Here is a 22,791-nt window from a genome sequence, read left to right as displayed (position 1 = left end):
GAGAGATTCATCAAATTTGATGATGAATTTCACCAAGCACTCCAATTCACATGGGAGATCAATGAAACCTGTTGCAATATTCAAAAAAAAACATGAAAAAAACATAAAAAAATTATACGCATGCATAATTAGTTAGCGGAGATATAAACGCTGCCGTAAGCGAGTCATTATTAGATCTAGGAGCACTGTACATAACTATAGACGAGAGTAATATATCTACTTTATATAAAAGTGGTTTGATTTAATAACAAACAAAACATGGTGTCAGGTGTGGGATCAGGTAAATGAATAAAGCGAAATATGGCCGTCAAGTCCAATAAAGTACAACAATAAGCGTCAAGTCCAATAAAGTACAACAAACATTGCAAGATACTGTGTCGGCGCCGATAATTCTGACAGGAATCTCTGCCCCTAAACCTCTACTAATGGAGGGGAATATGGCGGTAAATTGGAAAAAAATTTGTCGAAGTTGGGAGAACTATGCATTTGTTTCTCGACTCGAACAGTTCGATGAACGCTTTAAGACAGCAATGTTTTTGTCGGTGATTGGCGAAGGGGCGATGGAAGTTTTTGAAGGAATGTGTTTCGTTGTTGATGAAGACAGACACAAACTAACTAAAGTTATCCAACAATTTGAAGTTACATTTGTTGGGGAAACCAATGAAACCTATGAACGGTTTGTTTTCAACAGCCGCAACCAGAGAGAAGGAGAATCAATTGAGCAATATATTACTGTTTTGAGAACTTTGGCGCAATCATGTATTTTTGTTCATGTCTTAGAGAGTCTTTGTTGCGTGACCGGCTTGTATTGGGGATCAAGGAAACGTCTGTGTGAAAGAAACTCCTTCAGTAACGAAAGTTATCTTTAGCAAAAGCCCTAGACATTTGTCGAAGCAATGAAACGACTTCTAAGCAATTAAGAGACACAACAGACTTCACGGATAAGTCAACCGACCATAAAATTAAAGTAATTGGACAACAAAGCTCTAGAAATCGGCATTGTGAACCTTTGAAACCTCGCGAGAAAAGACAATGCAAATTCTGTGGAGAAACTCATGAATTCGACAAGAATTCCTGTCCAGCGTATGGAAAATCTTGTTATAATTGTGGCATTCGAAATCATTTCTCCAAGGTTTGTCAGAAGAGGCGAAACGAAAATACCGGAACAGTTAAAGAGGTTACCAAAGGCAAAGCTAAAGATGCCTCAAGCGATTCAGGAGACTCAATATACTCTGTTTCCATTTTACCCGAGTTCCTGAACGATCAGGAAATTTATGGCGTACAAACAAAACATGATCAATTTAAGAGCAGAATTATAGCAGCAATGATTGTCAAAGGGGGAAGAGAGATGAATTTTCAAGTCGACACAGGAGCCACTTGTAATGTGATTAACTACAGCGAATTGTCTGGGACAACATATATGAGTAAACTGAAGAAAACTAAACAAGTCCTTAGGATGTATAACTATTCTACCAAAGTGTTGTTCAGTTACAAAATCCTGAAACACACAAAAAATACAAGGTCAAGTTTACGGTAATAGATAGTGAAATTGTTCAAACCTTTTGGGAAGCTGAGCAGCACAACAAATGGGCCTTGTCGATGTGAACTATGATCGTATGAAAATCGTGGCAGAACAAGAACCTACAAAGCGGAATACACATACCGAAGCAACGTCATCGGAACTAAACGTAATAGATGTGTCACCACCCACAGTTTTAACGCCTTCAGAACCGAGTCAGAATGGGCTAACTATGGAACATATTACTAGCGAATACAAGGATGTTTTTGAGGGCCTAGGACAGCTTGGACCCAAACTCCATTGGGAAATAGACGAAACTGTGAAGCCAGTGCAACAAGCAGTGAGAAGGATTCCAGAATCTATGAAAGAGCCATTGAAACACCACTTACTGAACTGGAAGAGAGGGGTATTATCGAGAAATTGTATCAATCCACAGAGTGGATAAAATCAATCGTTGTTGCCAAGAAATCCAATGGAAGCATTCGACTGTGCCTTGACCCTTGTCCGCTTAATAAAGCTCTCAAAAGATGCCACCACCCAATGCAGACCATCAAAGATATATTACGTGAGTTGGGAAAAGCTAAGATTTTTTCAAAGCTCCATTGCCTCAATGGCTATTGGCAAGTTCCTTTGGACGAAGAATCATCGTTACTTACAACGTTCGGAACACCTTTTGGGTGTTACAAGTGGAAACGGTTGCCATTCGGCATTTCTCCGGCCGGGGAGATATTTCAGAGCCGTTTAGATCAAGCTATTGAAGACATCCAGGGAGTGAAGACAGTCGCTGATGATATTCTAGTGATTGGAAACGGTGATTTGTTAGAGGAAGCAAATCAATGACCAAATGCAAAACTGAAGCAGCTGTTGAAACGATGTAGAGAGAGGGGTGTGAAATTGAATGAAGCCAAGATTCTTCTTAAGCAAACTTCAATTCCCTACATTGGACACGTTCCCACATCTGCCGGGGTCAAAGCTGATCCAGCCAAGATCGAAGCAATCATAAAGATGGAAAAGCCCACCAGCGTTTATGGAGTGCGAAGATTCATGGGAACCATTAACTATTTGACAACGTTCCTGCCGTTATTGTCTGATGTTTCAGAGCCTTTGTATGGGACGAAGTTGCTTTTATATGGGACAAAGTCCATGACCAGGCGTTTGCGAATTTGAAGGAGCTAGTTACCCAGCCCCCCCCTACTCAAATATTACGAGCCAGAGAAATAACTGGTTATTCAACATGACGCCAGTGAAGGACTTCGGGCTGCTCTTTTGCAAGAGGGTAGACCTATAGCCTATGCGAGTCGGGCACTTACACCAACTGAATGCAATTATGCTCAAATAGAGAAAGAACTATTAGCGATTGTCTTTGGAGCAGAAAGATTCCACCAGTATACATATATGGAAGACCCGTTAACGTGGACTCTGACCACAAACCATTAGAAATTATTTTCGCCAAACCCCTTGTATCTGCGCCTCGACAGTTGCAAAGGATGCTAATTAGGTTACAGAGGTACAACCTGCATGTAACATACAACAAAGGGACCGAATTGCATCTTGCTGATACCCTTAGTCGACATTATCTTACCACTGTTGACGAGATTAGGACTCTCCTGACGAAGGCCCTCAGGTCGAAACGTCAAGAAGTGTTTTGTCTATTTTAGGCAGCTGTTATACCACATTTGATGCTAAAATATCTATGGAATGAATCGTTATTTCTAGAGAAAAATGAAATATTTTTCGGCATGAGGGGTAAAAAAAACAAACAAATGAGAAAAACATAAATTTCTTTTCTTTTTTAAATTATTTGAAATATCTAAGACCATTTTCGACCACGCTGATTCCAAATCTGAAGAGTTCCCAAGTTGTACACCAACAGTTTTTTTGTATTTTCCATTTTTAAACACCATCTTTAATTTATACCGTAGCTTTTTACAAAATTACATCGGTGACACCTTTTTAAATTACACCCCAGTCCATCAATTTAATGATGGGGTAGCACTTTTGAATGATGGAATATAATTTGAGGATCGCTATACCGAACTGGATAACCCATTCCAACTGTATTATTTTTTTAAAAAACATTGAAAAACAAGAAAATGTAGTGTTTTAACTATTTTGTTTTAAAAAAATGGGATTCATAATAAGTATGTAGTGACTTCTTTGAAGTTTTCTACGCAATATGGGAGGTAGCGAGGGTAGATCAGCTTGCATAATCCATTTTGATGGAAAATATGGGCCACTGAAAAGACTATCTAATGAAACTTTGAAAACTATATGTTTGAGAAGAAAGGAATGGCTTGCTCTTCCAGACAATGTCAACGAGTGCCACGACAAGCAAAAGAATATTGCAAATCAGTCTTTTGAATTTATACCTGACCACGTTAAAGATATGGAGGAGTTACAAGAGCCTGCATTTTATCACATGTCTTGTTATCAAGTTTTACTGATGTCACTAAACTGCAACGAGCTCAAAATTCTACCGAAAAGATAATTTCTTCAGGTCTTACTCAAAGTATTACACCAGAAAATGAAGATACAGGGGATAGTGGCCCTAAAAAAAAGATGAAAAGGTCAAGAACAACCAGAGATCAAAATGGCACAAACAATGCTAACATTTCTTCTCGAAAGTCATTGCATGTTCTTCCGGAATGTTGCTTAATATGCAAGGAACCGGGACCTACATATGTCACTGATCCAGTAAGTATACTATTCAATTAATTGCATATGCGTTTTTAATACCATATACCAGTGTCGTCGAGAGGAGGTGGACGGGGTTATTTACCCCAGTCTAATCAGTTTACCCCAAAAGTTCAAAGAACACTAGTTTATTCAGGCGACCTTGCTGTTGGAGAAATAGCAGATGATGCCATGGAAATTAATCAAACCGACAGCGACGATGATGAAAACAATGACTGCTACGATGTAGTGGGTAGAAATACAGAAGATATGGAAGCACGTCAAGTGTTCAAAGGTTGTGACAGATTGGCCTCCTGATGCTACCGATTTCAGTCTTGTAAATGCACTTCAATCCATACCTCACCAATTACTTAACTTTATTGCATGGATTGTTGGATTTTCTGATGAACCAGAGTTGCAAAATAAAATAAAGTTAACATACTGCATGATCAATGCTGCAAAGTTGCTTCAATATGCCAAGATTTGATTTATGCTGAGGCAAAAGGAAGAAAACAAACTCGCAAAGCATTGGTGCTTGGCAGGACCGTTCGCCAGTTAACTGGATCAAGAAAGCTGATCAATATCTTGTATGGACTTGGACACACTGTTTCGTCCGACACTGTTAGCATGTTCAGTACAATAGTATGGGATAATAATGATTTCCATGAAGAGACAGTGACGGGCAAAGGTACAACGCATGTTGTAGATGAAATCATTATCCAAAAGGGAACACCTTCACATTGCAACAAATTAACAGTAAGGAAAAAGGGCCGTACAATAAAGGCTCCTGCAACCTACATTGAACCTTATTTCAGTGTGAAGAAAGGTCTTCCATCGTTAAGGCAGCATATTTCCGGTGACAATTTCGAGATTCAGAATGACAATTTCCTTCAAATCCCAGGGAGAAATTTGGACCTGGCGTTTGTGATATGTCGAATATTCTCAACCGATATTGGATGCGTTGTTCCTGGATGGACAGGGTTCAATCAATTTATGCAAACAATTTATTCAAAGGTGCAGACGCTGAGATGGAAAAAAGTCGAATTTAACAAGCATGTTATGTTGTTGTGAGACTGGGAGTGTTTCACGCTATTATTTCATTTTGCAGCACAATTGACAAAATTATCAAAGATGCAGGACTGAAGGTAGGCTAAATCTTTTTAATAAACACTAATTTACTAATGAGAAGTTTCAATGCCCAGCAGTCTATCAAAGGTACTGAAAAAATGAATTGGTCAACCTTTCATTTTTGCTGAGTGACTAGGAAATTTTTCGCAAGGCAAATAAGCTCCCATTTTAAGGAGAAGAAATTTATTTGCTATTGTTTCGATGGTATAAGATGGTTCAATAATTGGTCTCAGCTAAGTATAGACCCCCTAACGTAGGTTTTTATTCATAGATGTAGCAGAGAACATTGCAGACAACTGGACTGTACAGCGACGAAGTCATTCTTTTTCAAGTTTACCTTGCGACCAGACGATCGAACAGACTCTAAACAAAGACTCAAAAACCAAAGGAGGTCTTGTAGGTTTACGCTAAATAAAGGTGCGGTTCATCGGTGGATATTTGGACAGAGTGAGAGATGCGCAATTTCCCAAAACTGTCAAGAAATGGCTAATATTACAGATGTTAAAAGGTATGATCTAGTTTTTCACATTGCCTATGTGTGCATATTAAAAATTTAAAATTAAAACAGAAAGACATGGATAAAACCAAGATCAAGGCGGATGCAGAGGCTGTTTCCAACATCATGGAGCTGATGAACAACACAATTAACCATTTCGACAACGAGTATGCTTCTCTTGTACACTTGACAAGTGGGTCTGTCATTCCAAGTGAAGTGGAATCAGACATGAGGAATATGTATCAGAAAGGTATATATTTGTTTATTCATATTAGGTATTGTTAAAATGTAATCATGCAATGCATTTTATATTACATGTTATCTTATCTTATGTTATCTTATATTATCTCTAAGGTGAAGCAGCTGCAATCACTTACATGGAGAACAATATACTCTCTTCAGAGCATTCAAGAGCTGGGACAACAGTCAAGAGCTGGGACAACAGCATAAGGTCTTTCCAAGATCAACACATCACCAGCTTTGATCAATCCCTTGACTGCCAAAACAAAAGTTAAATCTAGTTGTTTACTGAATTTGAATGATACTTGTTATTTCTAAACGAAATTCCAAGGGGTGATCATATTACTAGTTCAACCATGTGTATCATGCGGCGGTTCGTTTGCTCCGTGCTTTGGCTGTTTTTTTGCCTTTCTTTTGCATCACAAGATGAAAATTCTGCCCTTGAGACATGTATAAAAGCAATACCAAATGGCCCGGTGGATATTTATTCGGAAATAACTTTACAGTGGAACAGAAATGGTAGTTTCATGGATTATATCCTTGCTTCAAGAATTCAACTTAAGTTGTTAAATGGATATGGAATTTGCATTGCTGAACATTGGCAAAACGGAAGTCTATTGTTTGCACCATTGTCATCTGTTTTTGTTGTAAATTCCTTGCCAGACCGAAGAAAATGGATATCTAGAAGAATTAGATATTACAACAATTCGACGGCTACGTTTCGTCTACTATTGGTGTGTGGCAATGTTGAGATAAATCCTGGACCAAATACTAACAGCACGTCCATCCACAATCGAAGACAGACGGCACCTCGGTGTACACAGTGTGAGAAACCAGTAGCGAAAAACCACAAGCGTTGTGTTTGTACCGAATGTTTTGACTTTATACACGCAAAGTGCACCCAAGATATCGACCATAAAATACCCCGAGGACATGGGTATGCCCTAAATGCATAGGTAGTTTTCTGCCCTTCCACATGCACAATTTATCACTATCGGACAAAGAAAGCATGGTTTCCAGCGATAGTGAAGTCATGGAAGATATACATCTCGAAGCACTGAATAATAGGGATAAACAAATGAAGATCATGCACATAAATACGCAAAGTATGATCTCAACATTTGACGGGCTGATGATGACCTTGAGGCAGTACCCATTTGATGTTATAAGTATGAGTGAGACGTGGTTAAAGAATAATCCTTTATTACTCCAACATGTTAATATCCCTGGATACTGCAATGCTTTCTGCAACAGGGACAAAGTAAAAGGTGGTGGGGTTGGGGTGTATGTGAAAGAAACAATAAAGTTTAAACGACGAACAGACATTGAGAATCGCTATCCAGAAATCGAGCATTTATGGATTGAGCTCCCAGGTCGAAACAAAAACAGTAAAATGCTATTGGGTACCATATATCGGTCGCAGAGTCAAATGCATTTTTCAGAGTGGTTAGACATATTAGAAAATTTATTAAGTGAAATTGTTTCTTCATGGGACGGAATGCTTCTTTTAGCAGGTGATGTGAACATCGATATGCTCAAGCAGAACAACCCAGACGTTAAACGGTACACCGAAGTGCTAGATTCTCTGAATTTGGTACAGGTGATCACCAAGGCAACGAGAACGACCAAGTCATCTAGGACACTTATTGATCATATTGTTACAAATCTACCGCAATGTATCACATATAGTAACGTCTTACCATGCCCTTTAGTCAGTGATCACGACGCGCCATACATTACTGTCAACGTACGGGTTCCTTGATACGAACCCAGGTATAAGTTCATTAGGAACGAGAGACAGTTTGACGAGACTTCATATGTGAATGACTTCGCTGCAATCCCATTTGAGACTGTGTATGCTTTCGAAGATCCTGACGATCAAATTAGCGTCCTAAATGCTATGGTTCTAGAGTGTCTGGATAGACATGCGTCTTTGCGGCGTACTAAATTAACAAGGCTGCCCGCACCATGGCTGAATGAACCTAACATCCTTTCCCTCCAAAAGAAATGTAGAATTGAACGCCAAGAAGCACATAAACGCCCTAGCAATGAAAGTGCATGGAGTATATTTAGAGACACTCGGAATCAACTCAAAAAGGTAATCAAGAAGGCAAAAAGAATGTTTATGATGAAAGCGCTTTCGTGTAAGAGACCCACGAAAGTTTGGAAGACAATACATCGCATTTTGAATCCAAGCCATCAGCCACTTCGTGTCGACCCGGATCAACTGAACACGTATTTTGCCCAGACTGCTGAACGTGTTACTTCTGTGTCTTCCCCCATGGTAATGGAGCAATTACATCAACTAATCACTCAGTTCGGTGAAGACTCAAGTCTGTCATTCGACTTTCGACTTGTAAGTTATGATGAAGTTTTGCGGGAAATCAAAGGATTACGATCTGATTGTTCTACCGGTCCTGATAATATACCAACTAAATTTATTAAACTCGTTGCGGAGCACTTGGCATCACCTCTCACATATATCATAAATACATGTGTTAAACAGAAGGAATTTCCATCTTTATGGAAGATAGCTCGTATCAGTCCCATTCCTAAAGTGAATGAACCTAAGACGAATGATGATTATCGCCCAGTTTCCATATTACCAGTGTTATCAAAGGTATATGAAAAGCTTGCTTTGCAGCAAATGGCTCATTATCTCACAGACAACTCTGTTCTCCATCCAAATTTAAGTGCTTATCGAAAATGCCATTCTACAACAACAACTCTGCTTGCAATAAGGGAAGATATATTAAAGGCTATGAAACGGGGCGAAGTCACAATTGCTGTCATGGTAGATTATTCGAAAGCTTTTGATACTGTGGCTTATGAGACAGTATTGATCAAATTAAACCAGCTAGGTTTTTCCAAGTCATCCATGAGGTGGATAGCAAGTTATCTGACAGGACGGAGACAGTATGTTCAAATCGATGATCATGCTTCAAAACATATTGGTGTGACGTTCGGAGTACCTCAGGGTTCAATTTTAGGCCCAGTACTCTTTAACTTGTACACTAACGATTTATCGGAAGTTTTGCCACCCGAAGTCAACTCACACCAATATGCAGACGACACGACAATCTATAAACACTGCAAACCAACTGAAATTGAGAATGGAAAATCGGAAATACAATCTGTGCTCAACAGGCTGTCATCTTGGTCTTCGCAATGCAATTTAACTCTTAACCCGAAAAAGACGAAGGCTATGCTTTTGTCAACTCCCCAAATGTCACGGGTGCATGGTCTTGATGCAGTTTCTCTAGACCTTGATGTAAATGGAAAGAAAATTGAGCAAGTTTCAACCTTCCCCTTGCTTGGTACACAAGTTCATCAAAACCTAAGGTGGAATGATGAAATAAACTCCAAGATATCTACCTGCTATCGGACGTTGGCGGTCGTTAAAAAACTGAAGCACATTGTTCCCTTTGATGTAAGAAAGCAATTGTCGGAGTGTCTCATTATCTCCAAAATCAACTATAATGATATTGTCAGTCATCCAATTTCAGATTATTTTTTAAAACGCCTTCAGCGTGTGCAGCTAGCTGCTGCCAGCTTTGTTCTTGGGCGATATGCTAGAATATCTGATCTAGTAATATTACGATGGCTACCCATTGCTGAGTGTAGGGAAAGTCATCTGCTCCTTGCTGCTTTCAAGGCCATGTATTTTACTAATTGGCCATCGTACCTCAAATTAGATGTTTATACTCCTGGAAGGTCACTAAGATCTTCGACAGAGACAACATTAAAGGTGCCAAAAACACCAGGCACCTTTCAAGACAGCACATCCAAAAGTTTTAACTGCTTACCTTCTGCTATTAGAAATTGCACTTCATTAAATGAGTTTAAAGGTCTTTTATTGAAACATTTAAAAGAGAAGGCTACAAATAGACTTAGTTTGTAGGAAATTTTAACATATTGTAAATATAGTTTAATATAGGTTTTATAGCATTACCAGAAATTTGCGACAAAATGGCCTCTGACTTTGCTTTTTAATGTATTCATATCGTTCAAAATGGCTGCCCGTTTATTAGGAATTGTATAGGAGAAATAAACATAATCAAAATTTCGATGTTTGTGGTAATATGTGTACAATTTGCCGACCTCTTATGAAATCAACAACACCCCCTGAATAATGTTGAATATTATTTAACGAAATTGAGTATGCACACGACTCGCAAACTCAAAGTTTATGATAATAGATTTCCCCTATTAAAAACAGACATATTTGCGTTAAAATGCTAAAATCGCCTACCTTCTCTGCCCAACAGCCGATTCCCTAATCGACGAATATCATCTGCCGACCTCTGGTAAAAATCATCCATATAAATACTACAAATATCACCAAATATAATCCTTTATAAACTGACACACGATCCGCAAAACTTTGTTGAAAATACCAATACTTCATGGTCCAGACAACAACATAATTTAGCGACATGCACAAACGTTTTGTAAACATCTTTTAAGCAAAACTAAAACGACCCTTCGATATATCTCTTCTGGCAGCCATGTTTACATGTGTATTTTTAACCGCTTAACAGTGCCACAGTGGGCTCTTTTCCTTATTTACCCGCGGTTTTTCAAAATGTCGTCAAGGTTGACTTGTCATGAAGACAACAATTTTAAAAGAAATTTGCATATTGTCGAACCTCCTCTTTCATATATCAGGAAGCAGAATGCAAACAGATTTGAAATTGCGTTTGCTGTGGAAATTTCATATATTTTATTGCAATTATGGCATAGTATGGTCAACAGAAAAGATAGCGAAGGTAATTCGTCTGATTATATTGACATGTTGAATAGTTCCATCCCATGCAGATGGTTCCAGATAAGCAGAAGCAACTGGGTTTAGAATTAATGGGAGATTGCGACGAGAAGCCGGTGCTGTTGTGGCAAAGTATAAAAATGCTGGAGGTGGGAAAATCAAACAGCTCAATGACAGTATATTTACATTGAGCATTTTAGTGAGTGAATTGGAATCAGTTGGAGAGGTACAAGATGACTTGAATCAAGCTAATATAGAACTGAAGGAGTGGCGGGAAAAATGTGAAGACTTGCAGAAAGAGAAAGAAACTTTACTGAAAGAAATGGCAGAGGCATTAGCCAGGAAAGATGAAGAAATAGAAAGTGCAAATGAACAAGTCTTAAATTACATTGAGAAAATAGCACAGTTGGAAAAATCAAATTTTGTTTTGCCTAATTTTGGTAAAAAATTAACCAGCTGGGTAAACGACAAAAACTAAGAAGAATAAAGGAATTAAAGGATAGGGCAGACATTGCATTGTGGTTTCTTCAAACCCATGGGTTGGAAGTGTCCTGTCTTAAAATGAAGGAGTCTGAAACAGGAAACGTATTTACATTTGATTATAATGAGAAAATTACTCCAGATGACGATGAAAGCCTTGAAGAGCTTTTATTTTTGCTTGACAAGTTTTGTGCAAGTGATGAACTATATCATGAGCTAACAGTATTCTGCGATGATCTTCCAAGATCATATTTAATTAAACAGAAGCGATCTGACCTTAACAAACTCTGTCATGTCGAAAGTGTCCCAGGCAACTTTCCAGGAGCACAAATTTCATTTTCTACAACACTTAAAGAACACATAAAGCAATTTCTTGAAGATCACCCTGACTATTCACTGAATGAACCAATAAAGGTTAAAATAAGTGGTGACGGTGCGAAAATGTCCCGAACCACTAATTTTATGCTTTTGTCATTTGCATTATTGCAAACTGGTGATCGGGTGATGTCCTCTAAAGGCAACAGAACAATATGCGTAGTTAATGGCCCTGAAAAGTATGACACTTTGAAAGTATCAATGAGAGATGTCCTCAATGATATTAATACAGTTATACAAAATGGCAAAGTAAAGGTAGATGAAAAAGAAGTTAAGATTGAAATGTTTCTAGGGGGGGATTACAAATTCTTGCTCATGATGAATGGGCTAAGTGGTGCATCATCAGATTATGCATGTCTTTGGTGTAAGGTATATAAACTTCACAGGTGGGACATGTCTAAAGATCTTGATTTTTACAATACAAGGTCTGTAAAGAGAACTCTGTTGGAAATAAAAGATTTCCAGACCTCCAAGAAATGTTGCTGTATCAATCCCCCCTTGCTTGACATTGAACTTGATCATGTTATATTGGATGAACTACATTTGTTGTTGAGGATTACAGTCAGGCTAACAGAAAATATAATAAATGAAGTCATGCAGAGAGATAGCAAAGCTGATTTCACAAAAAAAAGTGGAGAAGAAAAGGGAATTTACCTCAAACGACTTGTTTCTGTTATTAATGAGCTTGGTATTACTTTTGCAATATGGGAAAAAAGGAATGCGGATGGAAAAGGTAGTGGTAGTTACGACTGGACTAGTCTGGTTGGCTCTGAAAAGAAAAAACTTATCCAACTCCTACCTCTTCAGCTTGAAACAAGGGATTTTATTTCCAGAAACCAGATCTACCATAGTGAAACTGTGGAGAGATTTTGGCTCTCTCTACAAACTTATAAACACATCTGAGAGGCATGACAACCTTTTTCTCGATGTCTTTCAGCAATCAAAGCAATTTATCGAGTTATTTTGTTCTCTTGGTGGTTCTAGACTTGGGTATAATAAAGCGCGTGTTACACCCTACATGCATTCACTTGCTTACCACGTACCAATATTTATTAGAGATCACATATCGTTCAAGCAATTTACAGGGCAAGGTGTTGAAAGGAACAACGATGATGCAAAAAAGGTATTCTTCCAGAAATCCAACAAGTGGGATGGTGCTAGAGATGTTTTACTATTGGAAGCAAGACAGGAGCTACTTCAGAAATGTGAAAGAAAGAAACGAAAATATGAAAAACAGAACCATGATTATTGGGAAAAAGGAATTGTTGAATCTCGGAAAAAGCGAGTGCGATCCACAAGCAAAGCTATTGAATTGAACAATGAAAATTCAAGTACTGTTTTGAATGCACCACACACTGGTTTGAATGAAGAGCAAACCATTGATTACAAGAAAATGACAGTTAAACAATTAAGGCAAGAAATTAAATCAAAACATTTGCAAGTAAAGGGACTATCCAAATTGAACAAAAATCAACTTATAGATGTTTTAAAGGAATCTCAGACACTGTAAGTGATATATGCTTGACTTAACCCATTAAGCTCCAGAGCTTCCCAATTGACAAATAAAATCATCTGGTGTTCGTCAAGAAAAATATTAGGGTGCACTTGGGCTTAATGGGTTAATATACTAAGGTATTAGGTATACCTTGGGGTGTATTGAGCACTCTCTTAATAATTATTATTTATGGTCGATTACATGAATATTTCAGCGCAGGCAACAACTTGCCATGCAATTTACAAATGTTCAGTTCAGTTAACCGTATTGGAATTCAGGCCAAGCTGAAATTGAAAACTCCTAATGTAATCCGTATTATTGATAGTAATAGTTTGGCCTAATGAAAGAATTCCTTGGTTTAGTTTGTTACAGTAATATTGTAACCAGAAATTTTAGAAGAACATTTTCCCAATTTTATTATACAACATTTATGTACATTTACAGGTTAACACAACATTTTGTTCAATAGATTTCAAAAACACTTCAGGTTTATGTTTCTGCTATAGAGGCTGCTTTCCTGTTGACAGACATTGATATCTTTTCTAAGGGTATTAGAGGCCCCTTTTCAAGGGCCCCTTTGTTACCAACAATATAACGCTTTGGGTGAAATTTTAGTATAGGCTTAAATTTAACTGGAAAATCCACTGCGACACCCTGGCCCAATTAATCTAGATAATAGTCCCAAAATGGAGGCAAGCAGAATCTTGAAAAATCCTCTTTTTCATACAGCATATAGCCAGCACTAGCACTGATCCCCTTATTCCTGAACACATATCTAATGATATCGTTGTCTATTGGAACTTTTGTAATGAAGTTGGCACGGCATGACTTGGACTTCAAAATACCAAGAACAGCTTCGACAAAAGTTGCAGCTGCTGCATCTAACCGAGATTTGGTTATATTTGGTTCGGTGTAACTCCTTAAAAATTGGCATTTTTAGAACAAAATTCAAGCCAAGGCCCAAGTACCGGTACTTTCTCTGAACATCCCAGCGGCATTGCCAGCTTGGATAAGTTAAGGGACATATTCATATATTTGTGTTCACAGACCATAAAAACAATCGATTTTAAAAGAACTTAATAATGCAAAACACAGATAATAAATATGCCCCCCTCACTTATCGAGGTGGCGACACACAGGAACATCCCAAAGAAACAACTAGAAACATGTATATTGGATGTACATGTATATTTTTTCATTGACCCAAGGCAATTTGTATACTCAAAAACTAAAATTAAGTTTTTGAGAGCGTCAAAGAATCAAAATATATACATACAACCTTCTGAATGTTCAGATTAATTTAGTTGTGGAGACCAAGAGTGACTAAATACTTGCCCTTCTAGTTAATATAAGTCTGAGAGTCAAATATTCTATAAATTGAGCACAAAATCGCAGCATGAATGCAAAATTCATACGATATGAGCATACACTCAATTGTCCGCTATATCCATCACAGTTTGCACTTACCTAATTGCACACATCATTCAAACGTCCTGCAGGTCCCAACTACACGTCCACGAAGGCCAGTTCTCCCATTTTACTAAGTATCTCTCTCCCTAGCAAGGTAAATGTTTGAAATCCGACGTGATATACAAACACGCAGACGATTTGTACCAAAAAAATTGTGTTTGTATACTGTATATCATATGGCATATGTGTTTATATAAATATAGAAACATTTATAATAATTTAAACAGATTATACCTCTTTCCCTTGCCGTTTAGATATAATTCTCTCCACTTTATAAATTTTCCTCTGCTTGTGAACAGATCGATGGAATAAATCAGCAGAACATAAGTTGTTCAATATTTTATTTAATCAATATTTGCTCGTGGCCTCTGTTGTTCCGCCATCTTGAAAATTTTGGTTGTTGTGAGCATGCTCGTTAGCGATTTCATGTATCCGCATACTAAAAATTCGCAGGCGCGGAATGTCGCAAATTTCTGGTAATGGAGTGTAGTATTTTACAGATGATGAGCCACTCTTTAGTGGAGATACTGTAATAAATTCATTATTATTATTATTATTATTATTAGAGACAGATATATATGCGCCTATAAAGAAATTTGGTTTGAAGACATTTTCCTCCTTTGCTAAAAAAGTTTTGAGCAAGAAGAAGAATGGCGGTGTTATTGAATTGGAAAATTCTAAGGAATTATTTGCGAAAATGCTTTTGATTGCGAACAATAGAAATTTGGATTTGAAAGAAGTTTTGCAATACTCACTGCGGCCATTTTCGTTGTCACTGGCTACATTGGAAGGAAATCTTGTCAACGAAGTCAAAGTTACTTAACATAATTGAAAATGAAGTGAAGGAGGCGTTGGTGGGAACATATATCCGGTGAAAATGCTCTGATCATCAACGCCATGACACTACTTCAGTCAATGAAGATCAACAAAATTTGGTGAGCTAGCCCTAGAAATTTTGGCAAAAATTGTCCAAATGGCAAGCTTTTCAAATTCCAATAGAATAGATTTGGTTTGTGATCGCTACCCAGACCATAACATTCAAAACTTAGAGCGAAAGAAACATAGTCGGGGGGGTATGCTCTCGGTCAAGATATACGGTCACCAGCAAAAGATCCCATGTCAATGGAAAAATTTTCTCGCAGTAGGGAAGAATAAGGAAGAAATCATGGAGTTTCTTTTCAATTCATGGAGTAAGAGCAATGCTCTTACTCTTCGAGGGATAGAACTTTTTACCACCCACAAGGAACAGTGTCATTGCTTGTCTGAATCCCAAGACGGTATTATAAGCTCTAAAGTTAACACACTAACACCCAACCACGAAGAAGCAGATACAAGAATGCTATGCCATGCTTTAAATGCATCGACAAACTACCCCAGCGTGATTATGAAGAGCCCTGATACTGACGTCTTTTTCATTGCATGAATGCCAGCTCTGTTATCCCATCAAACGTGTACTTCCAGACTGGAAATCAAAAAAATCTGAAAATCATATCCCTCGACAAGGTTAAACTTTATTACGGGCCTCAGTGGTGCTCTGTTTTTCTTGGACTACACAGTTTCACTGGTATGTACTTAGAAAGAATGCCGTTTGCAATAATATGTTTTTGAATAATATTTAATACATTGTTCTTTTGATTTAGGATGCGATAGCATAAGTTCTTTTTATGGGAAAGGTAAGGCCACAGCACTGAAAGTGGTGCGAAAAAAAGATGGTGCGAAAAAAAGATGAGTACGCCAACACTTTCGCAAATTTAGGAGTTTGCATACCATCACCCTCAGAGATAATTGACGAGCTCGTTAAATATGTGTGCCATCTTTATGATTACGAAAACAAATCAGATGTGAACCTGGTCAGATATCATGCGTTCAAATCAGGAAAATTTGAAGAAGATTGCTACCTCCGAACACCGACTCCCTCAGGATGCAGTTTTTGAGACACTGTGTATCAGTTTCACGGGTGTTATTTTCATGGATGTGAAAAATGTTTTGAGCTCAAAGGTTTTGATAGTACAACTAATGAAAGTTTTTTTAATTTGCGAGAAAAGACATGATCATTCATAGAATTAATGATATCACACGGATATAAGTTATTGAAAAATGGGAATGTGACTTTTTAATTGAAAATAAGTTAACTGAAAAAAATGTTGCACATGAGAAAACAAAATATTTCAACTTTTTACCACTGAGCCAAGAGATAGCCTTTCTGGTGGGCGAACATGCCCTGTTTTTTTAAATTACGATGTGAAGGAAGGTGAAAAAATTCGGTGTTATGATTTTACATCTCTTTATTCGTATGTGCAAAAGAAAAATAAATTTCCAATTGGTCATCCCTGACATTTACTTGCGAGAACAATGTAAATCCATTGATGTTAATGACATGAACAGATTGATTGATATTTTACATTTTAAATATTACCACCAAAATCATTATTTTTTCCTGTTTTGCCCTTCCGTTTTGAGGGGAAATTGAATAAAAAGAGAGATTAGTGCAAAAAATCCTGCATTACGAACAATTGCAAAATTTTTATTAAACACATTATGGAGTAAATTGGCACAAAATGATAACAGCTTTGTTGATTTCATTAATTCATATTTGGAATTATGTAAATTATTAAATGACAATACCGTCGATGTAACAGGTGATTTTATTTTGGATAATACTGCGCGAACAACACATAAGAAAAAAATGTCAACATCTGATAGTCATCACCATGACATGTCATTGATATTTGTCTGCCAAGATATCAGGTATAAATACATCCTTTCAACATTAAAAAAATAGTCATTATCATTGTGTGTTTATCAATCATACAGATGTAAAACCAATTTACCCAATGGCTAAAAGCAAAATAAAGGAAAAAAGAAGATCCAATGAAATATGTAATGACATTAAAGATAAAAAGAATTCGTATTTGTTTTTTGGTGGGAAACCTGACAGTTATGCAAATGTACGATGTTCCACAAAAATAATACCAAATGAAGACACAATATTGTATATAAATTAATTTTTTTATTATGGAAATAAAAGTGTTACATTTCTGACTATTTTTACTTTTTTTACATTTTTGTTCGTATAATTATTTAATGTTAAAATTGTTTTTAGATATTTTAAATAATTTAATTTCATTTTTAAGTGTTTTTCTTACTTGTTCTTTTTTTTAATTTTGAAAAAGATTTCATTTTCCAATGATATAATAATTTCTACATCCTGCATGTTACAGCAAACATGTTTTGAATAAATTTGTTATTAACATAAATCAATTGTAAATTATTTTCCTTTGCAAATGTATTCCAAAAAAATTGATGTTTTTCTGATTTTATTCCAAAACTGTCAAAAAAAATTTTGCCTGCCTTTATTTTTAGTGCAACCCAATGTTGACCTTGTTTATTAGCTGTATCTGTATTCCATATCCATGAACATTTTTTATTTAATTCACTAAATGGTAAAATATCAGCAGGATATGCACCCAGAAAATTGTCTATGTATTTTTTTCCAAGTTTATCAATGTCATCGGTCATTAAATACTTGCTAACAAAACAGATTGCGTTAAACATAAAGGTTATTATAATTCAGCCTTCTATAAAGCTGTAAGTCATAACTTTAATAAACTATCTATCTATCTATCATATAAAGAATTCAGATTTTGTTCTTTAGTTCTTGTTGTTTAGTTGGGGTAGAAAATAATTTGTATTATAGAAAAAAACAGTTTCAAGTGGGATTTGTTAAGAGGTTTTTTACTTTTATTTTAACAACCACCATTGGCAGATAACTGTTTGTCATCAGGCTTCAAGTATTATTGAATTATATAGAATTCAGATTTTCTTCTTTTAGTTCTTGTTGTTTTACTTGGGGTAAAAAATAATTTGTGCTCTTGGAACATAGCTGTACTGTTTTCAAACACGAACGGTCAAACACGAAAAAAGCCAACTTTGAGGCCCGAAAAGTACATGAAGATCAAATTTTCGACTTATCAAATATATTGCAAATGTTCTTAAAATCGTCTAATCTATCTAAGTAGGTTATTTCCCTGAGGTTGATATAGGCACTTTAATGTAAAGAAAGAAATGGTAGTCATTTTACTATGGGTGAAGTAGCTTAAATTAAAGAGAGTCTTTCATTTATGCCAGGGGGATGGAGAGTGCTAAGACTGTAGATGAGTTGCATTTCTTGTCATTTACGGCTATCCTTAGTACCGGAAATGGGGCAGAGGGCTCTAGTATTCATGTCTGTGACACAATGATTACCAGAGGTAAAGTGTCTGGCAACAGACTTGGTGTTATCCTGGTTGTTAACCGACCTAAGGTGTTCACCAAACCTTACCCTTAGAGATCTTCCAGTTTCACCGATATATAGTAAACCACATTTGTTGCATGAGATGCAATAAATGACATTGGAGGAGAGGCATGTGAAATGGTGCCTGATGAAAAACTGTGAGTTGGGAGCCAAAATAACAGTGCTGGAATCGGTAAATGAGCATGTTTTACATTGGCCAATGCCACATGGGAATGTGCCATTGGGCTCTGAACAGTTTTGCTGTAGAGAGCTGTGAACCAATGTGTCCCGGATTTTTTTGTTATGCCGAAAAGAGACTAGGGGGTTGTGGGTGAAAATGGAAGATGTCTTGGGATCATTCTGCAGGATATGAAAATTCCTAAGTAAAATATCCCTAACAGCAAAATAAAAGGGATTATGTGTCAGCACTAAGGGAGTAGAATTACTGCTAGGGGCGCTAGAGACAGGGTCTCTAAGGGTGTCTAAACGGGAAATGTCAGAGGCCTTAGATAAGGCAATGTCAATAAGTGGGAAGGGATAGCCGCGCCCGACAAAGAATGCGCTCATCTCCAGACATTTGGACTGGAAGTGATCATCTTCACAGAAGGCCCTCAAGTTGAAACATCGAGAAGTGTTTTGTCTAATTTAGGCAGTTGTTATACCACATTTGATGCTAAGATGTAAAATAGTAGGTTGAAGTTATATTACATTCGAAGGAGAAAAAATAGATTTAAAATGAAACATGCTATGAAGAAGACAATAAGGAACAGGAGATAAATGCATGTATATATATTTATACAGACATTTACTTGTACAGTGAAAATGTTATTTTACTTTTAAAGATAGAAAGTACTTTTTTATCGTGTTTTTTTTTAAGTACCATAAAATCGGAATTTTGTTATATAGTGTGGGAAGATTATTCCAAAGATCAATTCCCTTAATGGCAAGAGTATGTTTCCTATACTTTGTTCTATAGCATTTTTTGTGCAAAAATGCTGATTTTCTAGTGTTGTAGTTATGGATATCTTTATTATTCATTAATTAGTTTGTGAACATTTCTGGTAACTTTTGCAGATGGAAATATCTCATCATGAAAAGACTTTTTGTAAAAGTGGTTTGTTCGGTGTGTTCAAAATAACTTTTAAAAGTCATTATTAACCTTAATATATTTTTTTGAATCTTCATTCATTTTTGAATACTCGATTTGTAGGTATTACCCCAAATGAGGTTACCATAAGTTTCATATGGATAAACTAGAGCATAATAAATTAGCTTTAGGGAATTCAGTGTTGTATAATGTTGAATTTTTAAAATGATAGCAGCGCATTTTATCATTTTCTTTCTTACCAAATCAATGTGGTTATGCCCGGTTAAAAACTCATCAATGATAACTACAAGAAATGTAGTATTTTTTTCTTGTTTTATATTTTCATTGTTGATAGAAATTTTTACATTCAATTCAGGATGTGTTTTTTATTTTTTGGTTTGAAAAGAACAAATTTTTTTTTTTTTTGCATTTTATAAATAGTTTTTTGACATTTAGCCAATCTGTAATTTTGTCCAGTTCTGCCTGGATGATCTTATTAAGAGTTTTTATACAAGTATGGCTATAAAGTATGTTAGTGTCATCTGCAAATAATATAATTTAAATCAATTCACCTTTATTTTCAGTATCATTTAGATATAACAGAAACAGTAATGGCCCTAATAAAGACCCTTGGGGAACACCACTTTTGAATATAATTTCTTCAGATTTTATACCATAATTACCATTATATTTGACTACTTGTTTTCTTTCATGAAGATAGTTTTCAAACCACATTTTAGCAACACCTCTTATGCCATAATGTTCAAGTTTGCATATCAGAATCTTGTGATAATATGTATAAAAAGCCTTTGACAATCAAGAAAAATGCCAACAATAAATTTTCCTTCTTCTATTGCTTTGGTAATTTTATCAGTAAAGTCAAGTATTGCCAATTCTGTTGATTTGTTTTTTTTTTAAAACCATATTGGTGTTTTGGTAATATACCTACCTCCTCCGCAGGCCCTTTTCGGGCAAATATGGCGGGCCGTGATATTTTGCAGGTAGGAATTTAAAATTTGAAAGCAAGAGACAAAGGGCCTGCCGAATAACATGTCGAAAATTGGGAATCGAAAAAAATCCTGTTTCTAATTTCGTCCATCCTGTGTTCAGGGTAATTTGTCACGTAAGCTGGGTTAATTTTGGACATGCTGGCAAAAAATAGTGTGGAAATATGGCAAACAAAGAAAGGAATCGGCCAACAAAGAGCGGCTGAGGTTATGCAATATTTAGATGTTGCCCGCTCACTAAATTCTCGATTTATTCCATGATTCAAGCATTAAAACAGTATAACAGACTCTTTATTTCATTTAACAATGTGAACACTAAATAACAACGTGGTTGATAATCGCCATCTTAAAAAGTCTCGTTACTATGGTAACTGTCACGACTGTATGATGCAATAGTTCCTATTTAACTAATGTTACATGACGTATTGCTAATGGGCATCCTACACTCACCCCTCCTATTATTTAAGCTGTCCTTATTCTATTTATTTACAGCCCAACATTACGCTATTGTCTGTACTCATCTTGGATACTTCTTGGTCAACTGTGTGGGTTGATCAGACTCACAAATATTGAACCGAGACAGTAATCTAAACAGTGTTTCTTTTTCTTTTCGGCCGTGGCTTTCGCTTCTTGTTGGTCAGGAACATTTCCTGGAACTTTTACTCGTGTAAAGTTTTATTGCTCTTGTTTTCTAACAGTTATTATTTGCAACATGATGACGATTTTAACATTTTCTTCTTCTGATTCCGTGGCATTTGATATTAGTGTCTAAAACCACGCGTTTGAGGCATAATTGCATGGTCCTTGAAAACTTGACCAAACAAATGGAAATGCTGGTAATAGCATAGGTAGTCTTGGGGGAAAGAAAGGTATTGGGGTTGGCGGGAGCACAGGGTATTGGTGTAGATAACAATTGTCCGTTTGGGGATGCACAGGGTATTGGTGTAGATACATGTTGTTTGTGGCAGGTGCATGTACTGCGTTAACACCAGTCCAATGGTCTGTTGGTTGTCCCAGATGGCCATATCCCAATCTGGTTGGTGGTCGTCGCACTCGTTGTGAATTAACTGGCTGTGAATCAACTTCCGTCTCAACCTCCGCTGCTCCTGTGGTACCAGTCCTGACTGAACTCTCTTGAGCTGGTTCTTCTGATGTGGTACCTTCCTCGGCTTCCTGTACAGTTTCCTCAACCCTGTGATGGGCTTCATTTTCAACCGTCACTGGCACAAATGTATCATCTGGGTCTACCCGCGTTAGTTCATGATCAGGTGCAACCGTAGCAATCTCGAACTCGTCTTCACTATCTGTCAGATCATCATGTGTGACCTGTTTCACCTTCTCACTCTTCTTTTCGTTCTTTAATTGAGCTGGTTTCACAACAGGATTCTCCACAGGAAGATACGTACATGGAAACAGCATGTTCCTATGCAGTACTCTTGTCTTTTCCCCCGCCACTCTCAGGGATGACTTCATACACGGGAATCTCATTTGATTTCTGACGCACGATTTTGTAAACTTTGTCTTCCCAATAGGACCGTAACTTGCTGGGACCACCCCTCTCTCTCACATTTTGTATCAACACACGATCACCAGGTTGTAGACTCGTAATCTTGGCTTTCTTGTCATATTGCACTTTCCCACCCGCAGCGTTCTTTTCTGCTTTTTCAGATGCGAGCTGGTATGCTTCGGACATCGATTCTCGCCATTTCTTGACATATTCAGGGTAAGTGCTATGGCCAGGTGGGGGTTTCAGACCGTACATAAGGTCAATTGGCAATCGCGG

The 22,791-nt window shown here is 36.9% G+C and overlaps 2 pseudogenes; one reads left to right on the top strand and one right to left on the bottom strand.

Annotated features, from left to right (window-relative positions):
- Positions 1-10,641: 10,641 nt before the first annotated feature.
- LOC114541884 lies at positions 10,642-13,186 on the top strand (annotated as a pseudogene).
- Positions 13,187-13,660: 474 nt separating this feature from the next.
- Positions 13,661-22,427, bottom strand: LOC114541883 (annotated as a pseudogene).
- Positions 22,428-22,791: the final 364 nt, after the last annotated feature.

This window comes from Dendronephthya gigantea, unplaced genomic scaffold (assembly GCF_004324835.1).
Source record: "Dendronephthya gigantea isolate DGI-Jeju-01 unplaced genomic scaffold, DenGig_1.0 000316F, whole genome shotgun sequence".
In the NCBI taxonomy this organism is placed as follows: Eukaryota; Metazoa; Cnidaria; class Anthozoa; order Malacalcyonacea; family Nephtheidae; genus Dendronephthya; species Dendronephthya gigantea.
This window is presented reverse-complemented; position numbering and strand designations above follow the sequence as displayed.